General features: G+C 37.0%; 1 protein-coding gene and 1 non-coding gene across 3 annotated transcripts in view; both read right to left on the bottom strand.

Annotated features, from left to right (window-relative positions):
- The window catches only part of FGF13 (fibroblast growth factor 13), a 228792-nt gene that overhangs the window by 39439 nt on the left and 170392 nt on the right, over window positions 1-18961 (bottom strand). The window lies entirely within an intron of this gene.
- MIR504 (microRNA mir-504) lies at window positions 6071-6129 on the bottom strand. Its single transcript, NR_129493.1, has one exon. It is a non-coding gene; the product is annotated as a microRNA mir-504 (primary transcript).

Raw genomic sequence — 18961 nt, 5'->3', positions numbered from 1 at the left:
AGACATGAGAGTTGAATGTTCTTTACGCCAGAAGACTCTCTGCTTTCACACTGGCATTTCTACTGCCAGTGGTCCAAAACCTCATTCAAAGTTTCTAAACTACCTGTGATTTCTAAGGAGGTCCATCTTAGACAAGAAGTGTTCTCTACCCAGACCCAAAGGCTAGATTCTGGATTGATGGGAAAGAAAAAAAGAAGAAAGAAAAGAAAAAGATAGAAAGAAAAAGAAGGAAAGAAAGGGAAAGAAAGAAAAAGAGAAAGAAAGAGAGAAGTTATTCAAGAAAACACATTACCTCAAATGTGTTGTTCTTGGAGTTTTGTATTGTGCAACATGAAATTCAGAGCAGAAATTTCTCTCCCTAATCATACATTACTTAGATAAATGATATAATGATTGCATATTTTCTAAGCCTCCTCAGACAGAGAGGCAGCATTCATAAGCATGGTAAGGCTAAGCCAGCCTAGAATTAAAAATTTTCTACAGCCACAAATCACAATTTTCCATCTATTAATTGTTTCTAATCAATCCTCAGTCAAATTGCTTAGCAAAATTCACAAAACAGCTAACATTATCTTGATTACTTATACACAGATAATCCGAAGTTGACTAGTGAGTCTTAGGGAACAAAATCTACAAAGAAACTGATGCCCGTGATGAAAGGGTGCATGTTAAACCCATATAACAAACCAGGATGTCCTCATTTAAACTAACGTCTTGTGTACAGACATCTGCTAAAATCTTGAGAATGTCAATATGAGTTCAAACTGCACTGGTATCTAGTCACAAATGAGTCATCCTCGACTACTCTCCCTCACCTTCTACTATATAGGTATATAATAAATGAATGGGAGAATGGCTGGATGATGGTGCAAAAGTAAAACATGAGGCTTTGTGAGGCTGATTCACATGGGAAGGCTGCCAGTTCATGGCCAGTGACATCCCTGAGTCTCCGGACACATATGTGCTCATAATCTGTGGTTGGCTAAACCTGAGGGAGGATTATAGTGTCAAGACTCTTGGGGGAGCTCCCTCTCTGTCTCTCTTTTATGAAATAATTAAATAAATTTAAAAACACACACACAAATGAGTGGACATGTGGTTGTAGATCATCTTAGTGAGTGACCTTTAAATAAATAGGCATGTGTTTATTTTATTAAAAAAGTAAATGGTTACCTATCCAAAATCCAAGCACAATTTATATCAGAAATAATGCAGGGTTGAGATTTGTGTGGGGGTGGTGAAGAGGAAAAGTACTCTGGCCCATATTTTCAATGCTTTATACTTCACTCAATTACTAAAGCCACTGTTTTAGTTATTCCAGAGGTATAATGGGAAAGCTCTACAAAAAATCCTCACAGCATCTTCTGTGATTCACCTGTCTTTTGGGTACCCTGTCATCTGATCATCTACTTGTCTGATTTAGGTCTCTTCTAGCACACCCCCAAGGCTGCTCTCTTACAAACAGGCAGCTGCTGCTAGAACTTCTTAAATAGCTCCATAAATGAATAAGTAAAGAGTATAGCTGTTCCAGTGGCCTGTTTTGGCTCAATGGTACGATCTCCCAGCTGGTGAATTCCCCAGAAAGCAACCACTACAAGAGCAATCTGTTTGATGCAGCAAGTCTGAACATTGCTATGGCATGAAGTTCCCTGCCCAGGTCAGGGAAATTTGGCTAACACTGTCCCTTGAGGACAATAATGTGAATGTCCACTATATATATCCATACATTCATACAAACATACACATATGAGACAGAGAGAGAGAGAAAGGGAGAAAATGCCAGGGCCGTCAAAAAGCTCAAAATTATTTCAAATTATTACTCAGGTATGAAATGTTATATTCAATACCTGCACAGCCTTTTGATTCACATCATTCCTTTGTTTTAGTAAAAACGGTCTCATCTGAATAATTGCAGGAGAAAGTATTCAGAAAAGCAAACAATAAAGTCCAGTTCACAAAAATAAAGTTGGTACAAGAGAGATCAGTTACATATAGATCTTCAAACACTACTCTGCATGTGTGAGAGAGAATTAATGAAAAAAAAAAAACTAAAAAAAATTCTTCCACAGATGACAGGTTATAGAACACTTGACAGAAAATTCCAAGAGGGAATTCCCTTGTAGGGCCAAGAAAGATGATTTTATCTCTTATTAAAAGAAGCAGTGGCAGAAGGACTAAGAAACAGGAAAGAGGAGAGAAAGAGAGAGAGAGAGATGAAAAATCTGGACTTCCCTCTACCAATAGCCAAAATCCCATCTTCAGCCTTAGCCAACCAGGATCACATGAACCTGGGACCTTCCCATATGATCTCAGCATCACAGAGGATTTTATTATCACTGTGCTACTGTGAGTGACCTAATATCATTTAATCCTTGAACAAAAAAATGGTCTTTTGTGTAAAAAAAGATGGCAAAAGTATGTGCCTAACCACTTTTAAATTGGCAACAGCATAAAATCAGCCAATGAAAGCCACTATTTGAAAATTAAAAAGAATAGTAATCAGCCATAAAGAGAAATAAAATGTAGGAAGCAATAATGACAAGAGCTGAATTAGGCCCAATATAGGAATGGAGGCACATAACCATGTGCCTGATTCCCAGGTAATCAGGTGAAGAGGGACCCATTTCCAGTATCTTTCCATTTTCACATGTATCCTATCTCAAATCCATTTTGATAGTTTTTTCCTATCATTGAATTTCTTGATGTTAACATTGTATTACTTAACCTGACTATGCACTTATTTCTAATCAAGATGTTCAATCTTGAAAGTTGTCATAGTTTAGACTAGACTCTAAACTGTTCAACAAAAGGTAAAGGTTTTCCTCTTCTGGAGAAAAGCCTGAGCTGCTATATTACCTCATAAGCATCACCAATAAGTATCAAACATCTAAGACTTTTTTCATCTAAATATAATATACAGCACATTTGCATTTCTGAAAAGAAAAATACGTTTTTATTGTTAGATTTTAGCCATAATTGGTTTTCTGTTAATAAAGAAATAGGTAAGAAAGCTATATTATCGTAAGACCTGATCCTGAAAATGTGTAAGATGGGAATATTTGAGTAAGACGTGTTAGAATAAACCACTTAAATGAGGTGGAGAAGTTGTGGAGAGAAGTGGAGAAGCAAAATGTACTGGAAAGAGTATTGGTTTGGAGTCAGAAGACTTCATTTCAAAGTTCAGTTTTGCCACTCATTTATTAATTATGTACCCTACTGAAAACCACATCCTCTCTCTCAACGTCAATTTCCTCTTCTATAAGGACAAAATACTATTCCCTTCCCTGTCTATCTCAAAAGGTGCTTACAAGGATCAAACAAAGAAACAAAAGTGAAAATACTATAAAAGTTAAAGTGCCAGACATTTACTATTCTTATGTATGAACGGGATTCAGAACATACATACCTTGAAAATAAAAGATCATTAACTATTCAGTTTCCTAACACTTTCTTAAAGATTCAAATACCTGATTGAGGTATAAAAATTACAGACATTTAGGTGTCAACAGTTCCCTGAGAGTGACAACAAAATAAAATACAGTCATGTGGCATGTAATGATATTTCAGTCAAGGAGGGATTGCATATATATTGATGTCCCATAAAACTATACTGGAGCTAAAAAATTCCTATCGCTTAGCAATACTGTAGTTATTCTAATGTCATAGCATAACACGTCATTCACGTGTGTGTGGTGATGCTGGTGCACACGGACCTAATATGCTGCTAGCTGTATCAAAGTATAGCACACACAATTATGTAGAGTGCATCATACTTGAATAAATAACTATGTGACTAGTTTAGGTATTTGCCACCCTATACTTTTTGTTGTTATTTTAGAGTATATTCTTAAAAAAAAAAAGAATTATTTCTTTATTTAATTCAATTTGTTGTTATTTTTAAAAATTTGACCAGAAAGAGACAGAGATATAGAAAGGGAAAGTGAGAAAGCAAGATGCCAGATCTGGGGCTTGAATGCGGTCAACCATGTGGGAGCCCAGTGCCTTAACCACCATGCCATCTGGTGGTCCTAGAGTATACTTTTATGAATAAAAAAAGTTTACTATAAAACGCTATGGTGTGCTACAATTATGACGGTCTCATATATTTCCAGTATATTGTGTCTCCTGATTGCATCATATTTTTTTAGGCACTTGATTTAATCTCATGTTATTCTGATCACCCTGGCCCCTCCCAATGGGACAATATATGGATAAGGAAGATAGTGACATTGATGATCTTCATGCTGTGTAGGCCTAGGCTAATGTGTATGTCTGTATCTTACTTTTTAAAAAAAAAAAAGTTAAAGAAGTTAAAATTTAAAAATAGAAAACAGTTTTAGAATAAGGGTATACAGAAATAAAACATTTCTGTACAGCTGCACAATGTTACTATGCCTTAAACTAAATGTCATGGAAAGAGTCAAAAAGTGAAAAACAAAAAGTTTATAAGGTAAATATATTATTCTATGTTTAATTTATTACTGAGGGAAGGAAAATATTTATTTATAAATTTTGTATGGCCTAAGTGTACAGTGCACTGTAATGTCCTAGGTCTTTACATTCACCAATTCACCTACCATAAAAATTATATATTATATAGAAATGTAGAATCACTTGCAGTTACAAGATATATTAGTGGCAAGTGTCCTACACAAGTGTACCATTTTTTATTGTTCATATCATGTTTTTGGAGGTTTTTGCCTCAGGGCACATACACTTGCTGGAGAGAGACAGAAACACTATAAAGGAAAGTAAGAAATCACTCCCCAGGGGGGTGGTTACACTGCAATCCTTTCTCCTTCATTCTCCTCCCATGATCTTGGGCACACACATGACTGAGAGTGAGTTTTAAGCCATTGGGTTCAGGACTTGAACCAGAGTCAATCATGTGGGAGTCCAGCAACATAACCACTACGCCATATGCTGGCCCTATATCTTTATTTTATTTATTTATTTATTTCAGGTTTTTGCCATAGGGCATGTGTTTTCCCTGGAGAGAGACAGAGGGAAAATGAGAAATCACCCCTCCATACCACAAGCTCTTCTTCACCATTCTCCTCTTGGGATTTTGGACACACACAAACATGCACCCAACATGTTTCTCAAGCCTCTGGGTCCACGACTTGAACTGTGCAGTTGACCATATGGAATCCAGTGCCTGAACCTTTGCACCATCTGCTGGCCCCTCATATCATAGTTTTACTGCACGTTTTGGTGTTTATCCATGTTTAAATGTACAAATATTTACCATTTTGTTACAATTGCCTGCAATATCGGTACAGTAACATGCTATACAGGTGTGTAGCCTAGAAGCAAAAGACTATACTATAGAACCTAGGCATGTGGTGGGCTACAGCATCTGGATTTGCATAAGTACTCTCCATGATGTTTGTATGACAAAATCACCTATGTATTTCTCATTAAGTGGTGTGACTATAAATAGAAAACAACCTATATAGACTATTACTATTCAGCCATTAAAATAATTATTTAGAATACTTTAATATATGGTTGAATATTCATGATAATGAGAAAAAAAGTAGGTTTTAAACATGGTATGTATAGAGTGATTCCATTTACCTATAACTATGTAATACATATAATATATGTAATACATACATATAAGTATATAGATAGATAAATGAGACAGAAAGAGAGAGTGACAGCCAGCCACTGTGAAGATCTATAATAGAATATTGACATTGGTTTTCTCTGATCAGAGAAATTTTCTTTTAAGGATACATTTTAGTGTTTCCCAAATTTTCTACAAAGAACATATATTAAATTGATAAACATAATATAAACATGCACAAAATCAGTGTTCCCTGAGAGAGAGAAGCTCAATTAGGAACTTAAAATTCTTGTTCAATCTAAGACATAAGACAGTTAGTTACAAGGACATTTTTGTAACTACGGAAGAGACTTATCAGGGTTCTGTTTCTTCTGATGAGTAGATCAGTTGAATTTTCAAGAAGCACTGCATTGCTGGAGTACATTCCAGGTGAAATGACTTTGAAATTAAGTTCCCATCAACTTTTGCCATGCGGTGGTAGCCTGTGCCCTCTGTATGGGAAACCCTGCCCTGCGCTCCCTTTAAAAAGCATACAGATAGAGTGCAGACCAGGGTCTCCCAACAGCAGCTGATTCAATATTCCACTCCAGATTTTCTCTCTTCAGTTGTGATTTTATGTGAGACATAGATGGCTTGTTGAAATATCTTTTCCTTTTGAATTTTCCCACTTCAGTGATGGGCACTATCTGGAAAAGGCTGACTATGGCCTTCTGAATAAGTTTGTCCCTGTAAAAAACTGTACTTTTTGACTTTATATATTAATTCACTCCTTTTAAAAAAATTACAATTAATACATTATAGAATTCCACGGTCATCAAAGAATCATAGGCTGCCATATATTGGCCTGAATGATGTCAACCTGTCATTATAGGGACTGTGACAGTAAACAATAATATCCAGCATTTATTGACTCAATGTGCTTAACACTGTAAAATGCTGTGCAAGTATCATCCCATTTAATCCTCTTAAAAATCCTGTGGACTATACTACTATTATCCCTATCTTATAGATGAGGAACCTAAAGGACAAAAGAACTAGCTCCATTTGCCCTGACTCATACACCTTATATGCAACTGAGCTAGGTTTTACACTCAATTTGGTAGAGTCCTCCCTCTTAACCACTGGAAGCACTTTGAAGGTAAATATTCAGCATCATTTATGAATGATGCTGGAAGCTGATTAAACCTAGGAGATCAAAAGGTTCAGAGAAAGAAGGATGATTCTGTTCTATTTCAGAGACAGAGACAATGGCTCCAGTGTTGGCTATTCTGGGTTTAAAAAGTCTTTAGTGATAGACTAAGGTGCAGTGGCCACTAGAAATACAAGTCTGGCTCCCAGGAGGAAAGTGTCCACCTATGGATGGTAACTGAAGACACAAGAATGAATTTAATAATCTGCAGAATATAAGCAGAATGGAAGACACCTATGGGCCAACCCCATAGCACAGTGGTTAAGAACTGTACAGTGGGAGCTGTATCTCACATGGCTGACTGCAGTTTAAATCCAAGACCTAGAGGCTTGAAAAATATACCAGGCCATGTGAATGTGTAATCAAAATCCTGATGAGAAGGAGAAATGTAGAAAAAAGGATCATTGTGTGACCATGCCCCATTGAGGAGTGTTTTCTTGGTCTCTGGCAAGAAGATTACTGAGGTTGGAAATTCGGGGTAAGGAAGACATCAAACATTTAAGAGACATTAAGGGGAAAAAAATAAAAAGAAAAATAGAGGTAGTGTGGAACAGAGAGAAAGCAAAGTTATGGAAACTAAGAGAAGAGTTAGTTTCAGTGATGAATAGGTGATCAGCATGAGCCAATGCTGCAGGAAGAAGAAATAAGGTACAGCTTAAAGGGAATAAGAGATTTTATTTGGCAGTCACTGGTGACACTAGCCAGAGGAGTTAAGAAGTATTAATAGATGAGAAAATGAAGGCAAAGGTAAATGTGACTCTTGTCTATGAAAGAGAAAAAGACAGGTACAGACTTTAAGGGGGAAACAGTTCCAGGAGGGACTTCTTAGACAGAAGTCCTGAAATGATCTGTATGCCAGTGAGGAAATGCTAGTAAGTAGTCCAAGAGATAGTGAAGGTAGAGGAAAAAAAAGAAAGATAATTGATATATCTTGGTCTACATGGCATTGGGAAGGAATGGAATTAATGGAAATTTGGAGGACTTAGCCATGAAAAAACAGAGGAGTCCTTCTTTCAGGAGATGGTGGTTGAACCAAATGAGCCTTCACAATATTGATGCTCCTTTGATAAAGTACAAAACAACCTTGCAGCTAGTGTTGTGAGTTTTGGAAAACTAGGAAGGAAATCTCTGTCCAGGGGTTTAGGCTGGCTCTGTATGGCACAGAACAGGGGACTGATACAAGGGTCCATACTACTTAAGAAAATTAATAACCCTTTCACCTGATACTAAACCCGAACATTTTTTAACAAATAAATCTCTTTTGTTGCCCGGCTTCTTCTAAAAGCTGAGAACAAAATATGCTGCCTTTGCATGAAAGTAGCATGCAATATATGTTGAAGTTGATAAGAATATGTTGGAAATAATGAGGAATTGCACCCCCTCACACACACACAAGCCCTAGGTCTTGTCCTTATAATCTCTAGATTCCCTCTCCTCCTTCCCCCTAAAATACCTTTAGGATTTCTCCTGTGTGCATAACAAATAACAGCATGATTTACATTTCAACACTGCTTCAAAGAAGTTTCCAGGTGCTCGATATAAGCAGTAGAAGATCTGTGTTTTTTCCTTTAGATCTAAATAGTCTGAATCTCAGTATTGCTCATGGGAACTGTTTCAAAGGCTGAAGTGTCAGAATCAGAAGAGAAAGAAATGTGTGGGTGGGAAGTTCTACATGCAAACCTGTCATACTCTTCTTTCATTTTCAGACCTGAATATGCATGGATGCAGAAATTATAGCTTATTCCAAAGTTTTTACTGTCAGAATCAAATATAACAAAAAATGCCGACAAGATCAGATTGGTATACTTAGGTGAAAATGTTCAATAGACTTGATCTTTAACTCAAAATAGCTCTATCTGTTAATGAGCCCTTTCATTTGCTTTGAACATACTTTAAGAGGAGCCTCCTGGGCAAAGTACAGATTAAAATCTCATTGATTTAAACTTCACTACTTCGAAATTTACAATAATTTAAAAACAAAATAGGGGAGAAATTTGTTTCTGTTTAGCTATTCCTTTATATATGGGGTATAGAATAATGACACTGAAACAGCATCTTTGAATAAATACTTACAAATCAAATTATAAAATGTATACATCAAGACGTTCACCACAGCATTGTTTTATAATAACAACAACAAAATAGTTCATCAACAGAGAACTAGATAAGTAAATTAAGGCATATACATATGACAGAATATTATTCATCAATTTAAAATGAAGTGTATATACATTTATTGACATAAAATCCATGAACAAGATGTAAATGAAAAAGGCAAGATACACACAACACACATGTAGACTTATTACATTCATATACAATCAAATAAATATGAGAAGACTTCAAAAAGTTTCTGGAAACATAAAATTAATTATTTTGGTGAGAAAATATTTTGTAATTTTTGGGCCAGCAGGTGGTGTGGTGGTTAAGAACATTGTACTCTCATGGTTGACCACAGTTCAAGTGACAGACCTGGCAGCTTCCTTTTTCACTCTTTCTCTGTCTCCTGTCCCTCTCTGGTCAAATTAAAATATATAAATTCATAAAGTTAAATAAAATAATTCCTTAAAAAACATTTTTTGTAACCATGCATAGTTTTTTTAATAACACAAAAATTTTAAAAACTTTATGATGATCCCTCATATATTTGTATTTATACAATGGCAAATGGATGACAGAGACTAACATTTCTGAGTGCTGAGTTTGGGTGATATCTTACTTCTTTTCATTTTAGTATAACATAAAAACCTGAACAAAAATAAAATTGCCTACGAAAAAACTTTTTTGAAATTCTCAAACAACTTCAATTCACATGTAAATAATTGAGACATTAATTACACATTATTTCATTAAACTGGGTTATCTCAGGACCTTACTAAACAAGAGTTAGCATAGTTTGAGTTAATTTAAGAAATAGGTATGATTACATATCCTCACATACGTTATAAAAATAACCAAATCATAATTTTTTACTTGTAAGTGGGTTGTGTGTGAACTAAACAGTAAGTCTCAATGTTGTTATTCAGCTGTGATACACACCATCACCTCCACCACCATTTCCACATTAATCTACATCATCATAGAAAATGTTAAAAAAGGGATTAGAATTGATTACATAAGTCTTACTAGAAATAAATGTATATTTAAAATATTCATAGTGTTCCCTAGCAACAAATCTAAACAAGTGAGAAGGGAATCAATGTTTGGACTGTAGCAGCTCAGTATGAATTAGGCTGATTGACTAATCTGCTTAATATGGGAGAATAGTCTTAGCAAGCAAATCTCTGACTTTCATATGTATATTTACCTGTTTATGGACAAATCAGCATTTTCAGACTAAATGTAGAGTTGAATTAAGAGTCTTAGAGGTGGACCAGCAGTTGGCATAATTGCTATGTCGCTGGACTCTCATGTAGTCAATCGTGGTTCAAGTCCCGAACCCAGTGGCTTCAACTCACGCTGGGCGCGTGTGCATGCATGTCCAAGATCCCAAGAGGAGACTGGAGGAGAAGGGATTGTGGCATGGCCATTCTTCATGGGGGGTGATTTCTTGCTTTCTGTCTCTCTGTCTTTCTGGCGAGCACACGTGCCCTATAGCAAAAAAGCCTCTCCAACAACAACAATAACAAGAGTCTTAGAAACACTGGCAATGCTTATCCATATGTTTTTCTTATATAGCACTTGGATATTTATCTATCACACCAATTGAGTTTACACATTACTTTTGGGAGTCATTTCAATGTCTAAACTAATTAATCGATTGATTAATGTTTTAGCCAATATCTATTGAGCACCCATTATATGTCAGGCACTGCTCCAGGCAGGAGGAATGGATCACTGAACAAAATATAGACCTTGCTCTTGAGGAGTTGACATTCTAAAAGAGACAGACAATAAGTAATTATGTACAGACAATAAACAGCTAAATAGTGGATTCAACACATTTAATATGATTTGACCTGGTTATATATGCTGTATAAATCATGGGCATAGAAAGTGAATATGAATAATTTTACATGGATAATGGAAGATGGCAAATGATAGTAACAAAGAGCTGTTTTAAATTAAGTAAAGAGTTAGGTCAGCCTCCTTAATAAAGTAATATTTGAACAGAAACCTGAAGGTAGTGATGGAGTAGGCAATGGGGAGAGGAGACCAGGCAAAAGGATAGCAAGTGCCAAGGCTCTAAAGCAGGGGAAAGCTTGTCATAATGTGATAAAGGAACAGCAAGAAAGCCAATCTGGCTGAAGAATAGTGAATGGAAAGGAGTGGTAGGGGGTGCAGTGAGACAGCTGGATGGGAGCTACATCATAGAGAGACTTACAGTCCATACTAAGGACTTTGAACTGTGAGGAATTTCTTTAAAGAATCTGAACAGAAATTTTATTACATGATATGACTTAGATTTGAAAAGAATAACTATGTAGAAAATAGACTGGAGAAGCATAAGTATGGACTATGAGGATATTGCAATAATCTAGGCATGAGAGGGTGGACCTAGAAAGTAGAAGTGGGGGTAATAAAATTTGTTTTTTTTTCTGGAGTACATATATTTTGAAGGAAAATCCAGATTTATTGATGCATTCAGTGTGTAATGCTATAGAAAGAAAGGGAGTGAGGATAACTCAAGGATGTTGACTAAAGCAAGTAGAAGATGGAGTTGCCATTTATTGAGGTAGAGAAGACTGAATGAACAGAATATTGAGGAAAGGGAAATGATTATGTCTGTTTAGGACACATTAATGGAAAGATGCTAATTAGATAGCAAAATGGAGCTGTAAAGGAAGCAGTTAGAAATATGGTGCTGGTCTTGTGGTGAGATGTACAGGCTGGAGTACATAGGGAGTCACAAATATAAAAGACAGTATTTGAAGCCATGACAGAGGTACATCAAGAGAGTGAATGTAGATAAAGAACAGGGTCAAGAAACTGAGTCCTGGGGCCCAACAAAATCTAAAGCTGAGGGGGATGAGAAAGAGCAAGTAAAGGAGACTTAGAAGGATCAGCCAATGAGAAAGGATGAAAACTAAGAGTGTGCTATACTGGAAGCCAAGTGAAAGGAGTGTGCTCAGGAGGAAGGAGTGCTGAACTGCACCAACCACCACTGTTTGGTCAAGTCAGAAGAGCATTGAGGACTAGATATTAGATTTGGAAACAGGGAGGTAATTGGTAACTTTCAGAAACTTATTAAGTACCAGGCACTGTTCTAAGCTTTTTTTAAAAATATATGTCAATACACTTAAATCTCTCATGGCTTTAACTACAATTTTCTATTATTACCCCCATATTATGGATGAAAAAAAAAAAGTCAAATCAATAACTTATTAGAGTAGGGACCAGCAGTTAGCGTAATGGCTATGTCGCTGGACTCCCACATAATCGACCACAATTCGCATCTTTGACCCGGTGGCTTAAAACTCACACTGGGCGCGTGTGCGTGCGTGACCAAGATCCCGAGAGGAGAATGGAGGAGAAGGGATTGCGGCATGGCCATCCCCTCTGGGGGGTGATTTCTCACTTTCTGTCTCTATGTCTCTCTCTGTCTGTCTGGCGAGCATATGCGCCCTATAGCAAAAATCTCTAAAAAATTTTTTAAAAAATAACTTATTAGAGTAGAAAGCTTACTGGGCTGCACTGATGATTCACTGATGGTCATGAATTTAAAGTGAAACCAGTCAGCAGGACTGCTTTTTCCTCAGTTGCACTAGTACAGATGTTGAATTGGCCTAGATGTGGACTTAAGTGGGGCTGGAGTTTTTGCCAGCTGATTAATGATGGCCGGTGACGTTAAATTGAATCAATGGCATATGAAACAGTGGCTATTCTGAGGTTTGTGGCGGCTAAGCTGAAGGAGAGTAGTAAGGACATGGAAGTGAGTGTGGGGGGGATTAAGGTTGAGGTTGAATAGCTGTATAAAGGTGTTAGATGACAGTGAATATATTATTTCCCAAGGGATCAAGAAATTGTAAGTCTGGACAGTAGATGAAGAGAACTGTAACGATAAAAGTAATAGTCAAAACATGGTATGCTAGAAATTGATATAGGAACAGAGGTTACTAATGATGACATTTTAAGGTTTTCCTCAGGAGTGAGTGGCTGAGATAAGGTGGATAAGATCACAGGAAGAGAAAACGTTCAAGGAACTGAGAATGCTTGAGAGTTGCCTACTGAAACTATCAAAATTTATAACAAAAGTTATATTGGTGGGTGTGATGATGAACTGAGAGACAAAATTGTCAAGGGGAAATGGACAGTGGTGTTGGAGAGGACAACAATCAAACACAAGTAAGTTTCCCAAAGGGTTTCATCTCCTCTTCAAGGGAGGTGCAATCAAGTGAAAACTAAATAATGGTGTCCAGGACAAGGTAAACTAATAGAGAAGGGCAAACATTTAGCAGCTCTCATGGTTATGGTTCTGATGAATATAACAAACTCTTCACACTTTCCCAAGTAATCTCTACTACTACTAAGTTGCTACTTGTTAATTTCTTATTTACTTATATAAGTTTTTGATATAGGGCTCATGTACTCACCGGAGACAGAGACACAGAAAGGGACAGACAAAGAGAGAAATCATCCCCAGGGTGTGGCCATACCACAGTTCCTTCTCTTTGATTCTCCTCTTGAGATTTTGGTCCTGTATATGTGCCCAGCATGGTTTTCAAGCTGTCGAGTCCAGGACTTGAACTGCAGAATCGGCCATGTAGGATCCAGTACCTTAACCTCCATGCCACCTGCTGTTCCCACTTCTTGCTAACTTCTGCCATGAGCTTATTAGTTCTGTGGCTACTTTCTCTCATACTTTCTGTTTCCCAGTGAAGCAAACTACACTTTGTATGATTTAAACACAGAGCTCATCTGTTGTGACCAGCTCCAAATAAAACTGTTTGTTAGATATAGATTTTTAAAATAAGTCTTAGTCACCTTGCCCAAGAAATAGGGTTTACTTAACTGCAAGACAAGGATAAATTAAACTTAAGTCTTTTGAGAGCAACACCGTGGTGAAGCACTAACACAACTGGACCTAAAGAGAATGATCTGGGTTCATGTGTGAGGCCTCCCTCTATATGTTACACATGCCTGTGATATGAACCGGTTGATCCTGGGGGTGAATGACAGCAATGAGGACCATGTTGAGGGTGCTTGTATCTCTCTCTCCCTCTATTTTGGAATGAATAAATAAAATAAACTTGAAGAGTTTAAATCTTTCTGGAATTTTAACTATTCATAATTTTGATAGGAAAATCTTGAGAAATCATAATACTCATCTGATATATATTTTTTCTTTGTATATGATATATATTATATTCTACTATAATATATATTATATTGTCTCTTTTTTTTTTGCTATAGGGCAGACAGAGAAAGCAAGAAATAACCACCCCCCCCCCATCCCCAGGGGTATGGTCACACCATAATCCCTTCTCCTTTATTCTCCTCTTGGGATTTTGGGCACACACACACACACACAGGTCTGGGATGCAAACCATTGTTGGCCATGTGGGAGTCAAGTGCCTTAACCACTATGCCACCTGCTTGCCTCCTTTTGCTATATTTTAAAAACTACATTATATACTATATGAAACAATAAATCTTTGAAAGAAATTTCTTGTGGTTTTATACTCATTATTATATATTCTACACCCCTTTTCACAATGAAGCATTTAAGTTCATCTAATAGGCATATTAATGACAATGCCACAAATTAATCAACAACTGCACAAACAAAGGGGAATGTAAAACTGAAGTGAGATACTGACTAAAAGGTCCCTTGTTTTGCTATATTTTTTCATTTTATAAAGTTAATACAAAATAATCAACTATAAAAAACTTTAACGGAGGCATAAAAGTAAGAATCACTGGGAACAGACAGTGGTGCAGTGCTAAAACACAATGTTCCACACAGCAATTCAACATGGGAAGGTTCCCAGTTCTAGTCCTAAGACCTCCCTCAGTATTCTGGATATATGACTGCTTGTGATATGGGGCTGGCTGAAGGACAGAGTTGGGTCATGGCATCAAGACACAGTTGGGGGTACTGTCTCTCTTTCTCTCTCTTGTGCACATGCTCATGAAATAAACTTAAAAATAAAAGAGAATCACAGGCCCAGCTGTAGTGTACACACTGGATGCTATCAAGACCACATGGGATACCCCAGTTCAATTCTCAACCACCCTAAAAAGTTGAGCATGATGACATATGCTTGTAGTGCCAGCTCCTTAGGAGGCCAAAGCAGGAGGATTACAACACAGTGAGATCCTATCTAAAATCACCACACACAAGTGTGCACATACACACACTCTAAAAATAATAAGAATCATGTACGGTGTCAGCAGGTGGCCTGGTGGTTAAGGGTGATGGAATCCCACATGGCCGACCTCAGATTGAGTCCTGGACCTGGTAGCTTGCTTTCTCTCTTTCTCTCTATCTCTTTCTCTCTCACTCTGTCCGTCTCTGATCAAATTTAAATAAATAAATAAATAAATAAATAAATAAAGTTAAATAAAATATTTGTTAAAAAAAGAACCATGTATGATTATACCTCGTAGTGATAATAGTTTTGAGTATTTGGATGCTATTTCCATTTTGGGGGGAGAGGTTTTTACTATAGGGTGTGTATGCTCACCAGAAAGACAGAGACAGAGAGACAGAAAGTGATAAATCACCCCTCCCAGGGGTTTGGCCATCCCTTCTCCTCCATTCTCCTCTCAGGATCTTGGGCACACATGTGCATGTGCCCAGCAAGAGTTTAAGCCTCTGGGTCCAGGACTCGAACTGCGGTCGACTACATGGGAGTTCAGCGACATAGCCATTATGCCAACTGCTGGTTCAGGTATTTCCATTTTTAATAGGGACTAAGAGACACAAGATGAGCCCTGAGTCCTCCAAGAGGTTTGTTGTTCTTGCTATTTTACCCTCTCAGTCTTTGCATTTGGTAGTTAATTCAGGCTTCTACTAAGTCATGAAGAAAATAAATGATAGCTGCTAAGACATCATTACTATGAATTAAAGATTTTGCTCTAGACGAAGAACAGTTGTTTGGATGAACATCAACATCTTCGATCTGCAGTAAAATAGTTTGGTATAGAGGTATTCAATGGGGAGACATGACTAGAGATTCTCTAGAGACAGCAGAAAAAGACATAAGGAAGAACAAGCTGAAAACCACTTCTGTACCCTAGATATTTTATGGCACAATGAAGCCCTAGCCACTTTGTCTGGCAGTCTAAGAAAATAGGATGAACTAGAATTGAAGAACAAGTTAGGCTGATGAGACCGTTCAGATTTCAAAGGCAAATTCAAACACGGTTGGGATTAATGTACTTAGAAAACCAATTTAAATGTCTAATAAATAATTATTTTCATGAATCCATGCTTTTTTCACCACTATGCCTCATTGACCACAGAAACTCCTCCCTGAGTCTTCAGTCTCCCAATCTATAAAAGAGGAAGGCTATACAGGGTAAATGGCTACATTATCTGAATTCAAGAGTGGATCATCTTTATGAAGACTGTCGTGATTTCCTTATAAGGAATTCACAAGGCTATTTTTTCTCTTTCCCATAAATCAGCCAGTCAAAAATGTGAAAGGTTGGGAAGATGATTAATATTTAAAACTGGCACTTCCTTCAAATTTAGCTGATCCTTTCAGAGAGAGCTTTTCATATTTCATTATATTATGTACTGCCTGTTACAATCATGTACTGATAAAACATCTCTGCAAAACAGGAATAGTGATAAACTATGGGATGCTATCTTAGGAAATAAAGTAGCGTTCCAAATAAATTATCCCTTGAAAAGGATAACTAAGTGGTTATATTCAGTCATGTCAATTTTCCTTTTAGTAGCTTTAATGTACTCTTTTTTTTTTATTTTCAGAGGTTTTTTTTTCTATAGGGTGCACATGCTTGCTGGAAAGACAGAGAAAAACAGAGAGACAGAAAGTGAGAAATAACCCCCCAGGTGATTATGGCCATGCCATAACCCCTTCTTCTCCATTTTCCTCTTGGGATCTTGGGGATGTGTGCACAGATTGTGGTGTGAGTTTAAGCCACCGGGTCCAGGACTCGAACCACAACTGACTACACGGGAGTCCAGCAACGTAACCATTACACCATCTGTTGGTCCCACTTTATGTTCCTTTCTAACAAATCATATACACCACTCACACTTACCTTGGCTCCACAACAAAGAAAGAAGCTACACCTATGAGCTGATCACAATGCCCTATTTATGACTGAATTGCATGCTTTTTTTTTTTTAAGGTTTTTGCCACAGGGCCTGTGTGCTTACCAGAAAGGAGAGAGACAGAGATAGTACCAGAGAAAGTGAGAAATCACTCCCCCAGGGGGATGACCCCGCCATAATTCCTTCTCCATTCTCCTCCTGGGATTTTGGGCACTCATGCACACATGCCTGATGTGTTCAAGCCACCAAGTCTGGGACTCGAAATGTGGTCAGTCATGTGGGAGTCAGCACCTTAACCACTTCATCACCTGCTAACCCCATGAACCATATGCTTTTAATGCTAGACAGGTGAGCCATGGAAAGTCTTAGTTCTGAAATAATCCCAGACTTATTTTTATGTAACATGAACTTGGATGACTGCAGTATTTTTTTCCACTCATATTCTCAGCTTATTTAACTTAGAAGAGTTTCCAGCCTATACAAAAAAGCACACTGAACCAAATGAAACAGAGTAAAAGAGCACTGAAAAGAGATGGTTTTTCTTTACAAAATGTTTCACAACAATGTTTTAAAAACCCAATTCCTTTTCCACAAGCCAGACTTAATTATTAATAGAATTCAGACACTACAATTGTGTGAGCCTTAAGTAATGTTTCCAAAACTTTTGTTACATAGAAAAAGGTGGCCTTGTCCAAAGCTCATTCAGTCACAGGGATGAGGATGACAATGCTTACTGAGCATCTATATTTGACAGGGAATTTACAAAAGTAATTTCACTGAACCCCGGGAATAGGTAATACTTCATTTTTTATCAAGGATTCTAAAGTTGTAAGGTAACTTGCCACAGAACACCCTGCTGGCAAGTGATATACATGCTTATGATGTCTGCATTGTGTCAGTGTGGTTTGCCCTAATTTCTGGGACCCTACAAACATGCAAAATGGGGCTGTGTATGGCTACCACTGTAATTATTTCCCCCTAAACCTCTGCATATATATTACAAGATGAAAAATGTTGTACATTTTTATGTATACAGGATATTTAAAATGAAGTCAAGAGTTGTACCATTGAGGTGGGCTAAGACAGAAAACAGAAGTGCTACAACCGTGGAAAGTTACATGATGGAACCTCTCAGCATTGCCCTGCAAATTAAATGGACACAGAATGCTCATATTTCTTGACAGACTACACAAATTTCCATCTTCAAATATACTTTCAGAAGAGGAACTTGGGTGCACTGATCTTACTATGTTTCCCTAAAATGAAATAATTTGTGCACAAACAGGAATTTGATGGCAGATTCCATGTCCTCTAAATGCTATCTTTAATTTCACTGCCATTTAGAGATTGATGAAAAGAGTATGTAAATTACCTGGCTTATTTATGAGAAAATAGGATAGAAGTCTTCAGGATTACTTTATAGAATTCTCAAATACAAGCATTTTATATATTTTATACAATTAAACATTAAGGAATAAATAAGCAAAACCAAGTCAAATCTGATGCATTAGCACTCTTGCTTTCTTCAGACCACGACAGTTTGGATGTTTCATCTCTTAACAATTCCTCTGAAAAATTCTGAGGCATGCTTTCTTTCCAGCAAAATAATATAAATTCTGGGCAACCATGACTTGATAAATTCCCAGAAGAGAGAAGATTCCCGTGAATACATCAAAAGCTTGCTGACGTTTTGTAGTAACACTAATAAAACCTGTTAATAGTTTATAACTAAGGTACATTTGGGAGTACATTTATTTTAATTTAACCTATGATTAGATATCTTGTACATTCAGTTATACCCAGAGATCCCTTCTGAAAAATATCAACTTTTCTAATACTGTTTTACTGAATTTGGAATGAAACTATAGATTGGATAATTACCAGCTGAGAGCGTAAAGCCTCTAACTACCACAATTACCCACATTAATTCAAATTGCTTGAAAAGAAAAATAACAAATGTTTGGAAAACTGCACTATGGGGGAAACTAAACAAACCAGCACAAAGAAAAAC

Source organism: Tupaia chinensis, unplaced genomic scaffold, assembly GCF_000334495.1.
Source record: "Tupaia chinensis unplaced genomic scaffold, TupChi_1.0 Scaffold000706_1, whole genome shotgun sequence".
NCBI lineage: Eukaryota > Metazoa > Chordata > Mammalia > Scandentia > Tupaiidae > Tupaia > Tupaia belangeri.
The sequence above is the reverse complement of the archived record's forward strand: the minus strand, read 5'-3'. Positions and strand labels throughout refer to the sequence as shown.